Below are 8,364 nucleotides of genomic sequence, written 5' to 3' on the forward strand. Positions count from 1 at the left end.
TGCAGGAAGTGAGACTCTCCACCTAAAATAGGGAACTGGCTAAGGCAGCTGCACCCTGGTCCAACCATCAGAAAGCAAGAGACCCGAGAACTTGAAAGGCGAGGCTGACTGAGCCATTTATCCCTCCACCCTTCAATTAACCCCACATGTGTTTATCAGCCAGGTTGGCTCAATAAACTAACTACCTCATTGGTCAAACATTAAAACAACATGGATTGATAATTATGGTGGTTGGAATACAAAATCTGGAAAATGAGCAAAGCACAGTAATTGGAATATATGGCCTTGGTGAAAGAAATGAATCTCAACATCACATGATATAATTTTGCAAGTTCAGACCAACTACTTAACTGAAAACATCTTTTTTTCAATAATATAAATGGCTACTACAAACATGGGCTTCTACTGATGGGATTCACAGAAATGAAAGTGACTACATCCATGAGAAAAGATGACAGAGAAGATCAGAGTCAGCAGTCAAAATGAGGCTTGGGGCTGACTGTGGACCAAACCACCAATTGCTCTTGTACGTATGGAGTGGACATTACTACAGGCACTTAGGATATGCTGTTGGGGAGATGAACTTTAAAAAAGAGTAAGGAATATAAATTTGTGATTTCCACATTGGGCAGTTACCTAGCCACTCACTTTAGAGAGAACCCTGATTAAAGGTGTCATCTTAACAACCAGATTGCCAAGCTCAACAAAAAATTAGGTTTCGGTTCTGACTGATGAAAGCAAACTGGTTGAATCCTACCACTGCTTATTAACATCGTGCCATATGCAGAAGACACAATCTTGCTTGTTGAAAGTGAGAAGGGCTTGAGGCACTTGCTGATGAAGATCAAGGACTTCAATTTTCAGTACCGATTGCAACTCAATGTAAAGAAAACAAAGTCCCCACAACTGGACCAATAGTTACTAAACCGATCCATGGAGAATATATTCAAATTGTCAAGTCTTTTATTGGGAAAATCTGCTGCTCAAGACCTCCTTAAAATTCTGGAGAGCAACGATGTCAGTTTGAGGAGGAAGGCACACCTAGTCCAAGCCCTGGCATTTCCAGTGGCCTCAGGTGCACATCAAAGTTTAGCACTGAGCAAGGAAGAGCAGCGAAGAACAGAAGCTTTGAATGAGGGTGTTGGTTAAGAAGAGTAAAAATACCAGGGACTGCCGAAAGAATAAACATATCTGTCTTGGAAGAAGTATGGCCAGAATGCTCCTTAGAGGCAAGGATGGCCAGACTTCATCTTACATACATCGGACATATTGCTGCAAGACGGCAGTTCCTGGAAAAGGACACCATGTATGATAAAGAATAAGGGCAATTAAAAAGGAGAAAACCCACAAGGGTGGCACCTAACAACAATAGCAAGGCAATTTTTGATTTGAGGCAAAAATAAAACTCCAAAGACTAATTGTATTAGCAATTACTGTGATGGCATTTAACTTCTGTACAGAACATTGAAGAGATAAAGAAGCAAACAATTGCCATTGAGTCAGTCCATTCTGAGTCATCGAGACCCCGAAGAGCAGAGCAATCAATTAAAATTACCTGGTAATGATATCAAAGATCTCAGGAGAAATGAATGAGGTCTGTAATTTGAGTTATTTCCCAGTTTTCCGTACTCCCGTAGTCACGATGTTTTGTGTTGTTACTGCCATCGAGGCATTGCCCCTGGTAAGATGGTGGTTCCATTTTGGGCTGCTTCCCACATAGTCAGGAGCCAGAAACCACCAGCTGCTCCTCTGGAGAAAGATGAGGCTTTCTCCCCCATTAATGAGTTACAATCTGGGAAACCCACACCCACAGTTCGCCCCTGTCCAAAAGCGTCACTACGAGTCGGAATTGACGTGATGACAGTGAGTGAGTTTTTTAATCATGATGAACTTGACCAAAGGAAATTTACCAGTGTTCACACACAACAATGATTAATGTTGGCCTGTTTTTCAATAGTTAAAAATTAATTCTCTTTTAATACCATACCCTTCCTGGTTCTAGTTAGGATTGGTTGATAGGAATTTGTAAGGTGGCTCAGATTACTTGCGCCCAATAAAGTAGAACAGAAGTAAATTTTATATCCCAATGATTTTATATTTTCAGTCAGAGGCTTTTACTCTGTTACATGCAAAACAATAATCCTCTCTTTGCTTTTCATTATCATTGGTAGGGTCAGAATTCTGTGGTCAGATTGTGGTAGTTATTAGTATAAGTATATATGCCAAATTATTTTGAAATGAAAATATATTGTGAATATCTACTGTAAGTTTTAGAAAAAGTAGAATTCAAAACCATAGCCCTTAATATCATTAATAAATTATCTGTAATGCATTACTCAACTGATTAAGACAAATTATCGGGTTACAGCACCCTGGTTTTAAACAATTGGAACTGCCAGAGCTGTACATTTTTAAAAATGATTTTTGGATAACTGTCAATCTTTTTAGCCGTGACATGAAGTATTGACAAGAACGTAACATTAAGAGTGAGAAGTCTTGGGCCTGAACCTCCAAGATGTATCAGTTATATAATATGGAACAACTCATTTTAAATGCTGACATCAGTTTAACTGTGCATGCCATGTGATTGCATAAACTGCAAAGCACTCAGGGTTTTGAGTATTCATTATGGCAACAGGATCAATGTACAGTACTCGTCTTTGACCCCTTTGTCCTCGTATCTTTCATTTCCTTCCTGCCTAGAATTATCTCCACTGTGCTTTCCCAACTTGCTCTTTCTACTTCATCACATGTCTTTGGTGAACTGGGAATTTCACAATGGGGTAGTTTCAATGCTGTTGCATGATCAGGAGGCTGCTGAATTGCCAAGAGAATTTTACCGTGTTAAGTTATTCATTATTTCAAGAGGAATTTTTATTTCTTTTAAATCTTAGGAATATAGTAAGTGAGAAAGAAGGTCTAGGCTGATAATGATTTCTAAAGCGGAATGGGAAAGCACAAGAAAAAGAAAAAAAATGAGAAGGGGAGAAAGCGGCACAGAAAATAAAAATATCTTTAGACAGTATGAGGAAGAAGGCCGTTAGGGAGAACTCTGGATTAATAGCACACATTTGTTATTAGATTCATAGCTCCAGAAAGCTCCTTTGGCGGAATCCAGTGGTACTATGGCTATTAGGGGATTACTGGAAGCCAGGGGCGAAGAGCTTGAGACCCCCATGTACTCCTCTGGTTTCAGGGAGATCTGCGGTAAGCACTGTCAATAAAGGAAAAGTGATTATTTGCAGAGTTTGAGCTTTAAATAGAGACCTGTGATTTCATGAGACAAATCTTTTCATTCATTCCATATGTCCTTATTTAGTGCCTACTATGTGACAAGTAAGAGCTCCTGGTGACACAGTGGTTAAATGCTAAGCTGCTAACAGAAAGATTGGTGGTTCCATTCCACCCACCACTCAGTCCTTCTACTTGCAATCTCCTTTGATAAAGATGAGATCCCAGGGAACCCTCTGGAGCTCTTTGACTGTGTTCTCCAGGGTGTCTATGTATCAGAACCAACTAGACGGCACAACATGTCACAAGCACATCAACATGTTGACAAAACCCACAAAAATCCTTTTCCTTAATAGTTTACAGCATAGAGAAATAGAAGTATTTATTGTTAATAAATATATTGATTTAATGAATTACTCACCTCCAAGGAGATTATTTGGATGATCAAAATAATAACCTATTAGCATTTGTATTATATTTGTAATGATATAGTTTGTCATGTTAGCGACACCTTGGTATATGGAAAAAGACCGGACTAAGAATCAGACTATGTGATTTATCATCTCATTTGGAATTAAGTAGGTGCAGGATCTCAAGTCTATCAAACTGAGAGTCAAATGATGGCGCTAATTTACCCATATCCCCTTATGTTTTCTGGTTATGTTATTTTATCAGGCAAGAGGAAGAAATGTCTTTTCTCCAGAATTAACTTTTGCCTAAAATCATTAATGCTTGGAAAGTGTGCTCTCATTTCTAAGCAGCATGTACGATGGGCACAGTTACCCTTCAGGCTTATTTGATAACTACAGAATCGAGGCGCCCAAGTCATCCTAGAGGCTGCTGCCTGCTGTGCAGCATAACTTGTCAGAAATTTGAAACACACATACCTACTCAATGCTTCTAAGGGATATATACTCCGCATATTTATGAATTTGGCCATGAAAACTGAAACAATTTCTATTTCCATGGTAAGAACAGGAATGCACTGGTTCACATGATAAAAAATAGTGCAAATAATTAGTGTGGGAGCTGTTTTGAATAGTTATCTGTCCTTCTTCCTTGTCGTTGTTGTTAGGCACCATCAAGTCTGTTCCATCTCATAATGGCCTGATGTACCTTATGTACCTTATGTGCCTTATGTACCTTATGCACCTTATGGACCTTATGTACAAGAGAAGGAAACACCCCCTGATCCTGTGCCCTTCCCTCGGTGTTGTTATGTTTGAGTTCATTCTTACAGCTACTATGTCCATCCATCTTAGCCAGAGTCTTGCTTTTTCTCACCAGCCTTCTTAGCAAGCATGGGTTCCTTTGCCAGGGGTCGAATGACACGTCCACTGGTTGGGAGATGAAGCCTCACTGTCCTCACTTCTAAGACGCAGTCAGGACTTCCTGCTCCCAGGACAGACTTTGTTCTGCAGCCCACGGTCCTTTCACCATTCTTTACCAGCGCCATGATTCAAATGCTCCCATTCTCCTCTGGTCTTCCTGATATGCCAAGACCTCCGAATTCTAGATGGCTGCGTAAGTCAAGAATAAATGTTCATCTCTTTTGAAGATTTTAATGGCCATGTGACTATGATCTGTCCGAAGGAATAGGATGAGAACCACTTTTAATAGTGACTTTAAGGAAGAAAGATGTCATGTGTGTTATCTGTCCCTCATAGCCCCACACTTTTAACTTTAGATTAATGACACATTGGTCATAGTGGTGTGTTAGCTTTACTTATATCGATAGGAAACACCTGAGTGATTGGTGAAGCAATCTTAAATAAAGATTTGAATTTCTAATTTAGCGTTGGCTGTGCCAAAACTGCGCTAATAATTAGAGCCTGCTGTCTTTCATAAACCGTTACACTAATGGCCTCTTTGTTCACCAACCCAAGCTATATTCCAAGTAACACTGAGGCAAATGACCAGTGATAAAGTATTTATAAAATAGTACGTTATCAACAATTTTTATACTTGCCTCAAAGAGATGACTAAACCAAATCTTACTAATAGCCTCGGAACGCTTTCTGATTAAGTGCTAGAAGACGGGCCTCTCAGGTTGGAAGGCACCTACAATATAAGTGGGGAAGTGCTACCTCTTCAAAACAGAGTCAGCTGTTAGAAATGATGAAGCATTGATTTGTCTATGTCAAGACATTTGGGTGACAGCTACCCAGGGAAAAGACTGGAAGAATTCTGTACTGTTGTCTATTTCAAAGAAGGGTGACAATACAGGAATCAGAAACTATTAAGAAATAGATCCTGGCCATAATATATTGATGCAGTGGCTACAATATTTGGGTACAAACATAACAATTGTGAGTTCAACGTAGGACTGGGGAGGGTTTTTATGAGCCAGAGTCCACTTGATGGTACCTAAAAACAACAACACCATTGATATGAGAAGCTTTCAAAATATTCCTGGAAAAACTCCAGGATCTTTTAAGTATTTCCTGAATGATCTTTTTCATTTCCCTTTGTATTACATGCAAATAAAATGTTGTTGAAGATCATTTAAAAGGTTAGAGCAGTATATTGACAGGGGTTTGTAAAAATTTCAAGCCAGATTTAGGAGAAGATGTAACATAAGAGATATCTTTGCTGATATCAGATAGATCTTGACTGAAAGCAGAGAATACCAGAAATATGTTTATTTATATGTTATTGATTATGTAAACCATTCAATTGTTTGGATAATAACAAACTATGGGTAACATGAAAACTGAGAATTCCAAAACATTTCACTGTGCTCATGCAGAACCTCCCCGTGGACCAAAAGGCAGTCATTCAAACAGAACACAGGGATACTACATGTTTTCAAACATCAAGAAAGGTGTGTGTCAGGGTTGTATCTTTTCACCATTCAATCTGTATGCTGACCACATAATCCGAGGAGCTGAACTATATGAAGAAAAACAAGGCTTCAGAATGGGAGAAAGGTTTATTAACAATACGACTGATATGTAGATGCGACAACCTTGCTTACTTTAAGGGTAGAAATCTAGAAGAATTTACTGGTGAAGATTAAGGATTGCAAACTTCAGTATAGATTACATTTCAATATAAAGAAAATAAAAATCCTCACAAGCAGATTAGTAGCAAGACCTTACTAAGTGGAGAAAGATCGAAGCTTCCAAGAATTTCATTTTCCTTAGATCCAGCAGCAAATCCACTGTAACAGAAGACCCTACTGGAAAGTTTTAAAGAGCGAAGATGCCTCTTTGAAGTCCAGTGTACCCCTGAACATTGTACTGTATTTTCAAGCACCTGTATGCCTAAAAGATCTGGACTAGAAAATAATAAAAGCATCGATATGTTTGAATTATGGCGTAAGTGAAATAAATCACAAAAAGAACAAACAAACGTGAATTGCAATGAAGACAGCCATATACTCCTCCCAAGAGAGAAGAGAGACACATTGACTCCTGTACTTGAAACACGTTATTAGGGGAGACCAGTCCTTGAAAAGGGCATCATGCTTGGTAAAGTAGAGGGCCAGCAAAATAGAAGCAAACCTTCCATGAGATGGGTCCATGCAGTCGCTGCAACCATGGGCTCAAACATAGGAAAGGTTGTCAGGCTGGGGCAGGAAGGAGAGTGTTTGGTAGTGTGGTGCAGAGCACCCTTAGGAGCGGGCACCGACTCCACAAGTCCTGACAACAACATCAAGAACATGCCAGAGGAGCAGCAGTGTGCATGACAAGCGTATGCGCGTGTTCATGGGTATGTATGCATTGAGGCGTGTGTGCAGAGAAAGAGTGCGTGTGGGAATTTGTGAATTAGCATCTTATCAGAGGAGAATCTAGGGTGTTTTAGAGATAATCAGTGAAACTATGCCCCCCTTTATTTTCTTTGTCACTTGTATTTCTAATTATGAAAAAGAGAACATTTGGCTGAAGATTAAATTGACACAGTTTTATAAATTCCAAATTGATTCTCTGAACAATAATTACTTTTCTTTAATGTGTAATCAGTGGAAGTACACAAAAATAGAGAGATTTTGTAACATATAGAAAGGTGAACATTAATTCTGTTGTAGATACTCCAAGATTGAATTTTCTGATTTTAGATGCTTATTTTCTTAGCAATATTAATATATCCATTCTTGAATTTGGTTGCCAAAGCCATTTATAGAAAGGTTGTTTTTGCACAAACAAGAAAAATTAAGCTCCTCAATATTAACTAAATAATATCTTCAAGAAGATTTTAAAACAGTTTGACTAGCATTTTTCGGCTTAGAAGTGATGTCGCTGTGAAATGTGAGGCTAACACTTTATGTGTTACTATTTGTTGTGAAGTGATTTAATAAATGTTTAAACAAGTCATTACCACGTTGACAGCATTTCTTATCATGGAGTTGCAATTTTGATCTTGATTATAATGCTATGCTTTCTACCTCTTTCTGTGCCCTAAAAATGTGGGACATGGAAGCACGGCCCTCAGAGGGTCCTAACAGACTGCACTCATTGTGATGTCTGTTCCGGAGCAATCAGCTCTTCTTGTCATGGTGAAGAGGTAGCACGCAAATAAGGGGCAAACTCTTGATTAGTATGTGCTCATGTACGACCAGAGTACAGGGATAACATCTGTTTAGGATAATGATTTCAGATTTAAAGAAGTAACTGCAAAAGAAGACACAGCCAAGGAAGTCTCTCATTAACATGCCTAACAGGTTTCAAATTGGCAGCAAAGGCATCACTATTGTTTAACTTCTTGGCTTTTGTGAATGAAGGCCAGTCTTAACCTTCACAAATAAATAGATAAATTGGATCAGTGACAGCCATTCCTTCAATGATACTTATTGAACACCTACTACATGCTAGATAACTAATGGGCTGAGTTGTACTCTATCTGTCCTCTACCAGCTAACACTCATGTAACAGCCATTTTTAATAACCCTATGTTATATATTTTGGATGAGTGGCTTTCTGTACCTCTATAACCTACAGTGGCCTTCTCCATAAATTTCATCAGTAAGAAAAGATGATGTGACCTAAAAATTGTATCATAGTTTTAGTTTATACACTATTATTAAAGGTTGTCCAGTTGTCTACGGATGGGTCTTGGGTCCTCAATCTGTACTCCCCCTCATTCACAATGATTTGATTTTTTTCTTTGATGCCTGATACCTGATCCCTTCGA

The sequence above is a fragment of the Echinops telfairi genome, unplaced genomic scaffold, assembly GCF_000313985.2.
Source record: "Echinops telfairi isolate 266 unplaced genomic scaffold, ASM31398v2 ScPeMD7_7469;HRSCAF=8507_1, whole genome shotgun sequence".
Lineage (NCBI taxonomy): Eukaryota > Metazoa > Chordata > Mammalia > Afrosoricida > Tenrecidae > Echinops > Echinops telfairi.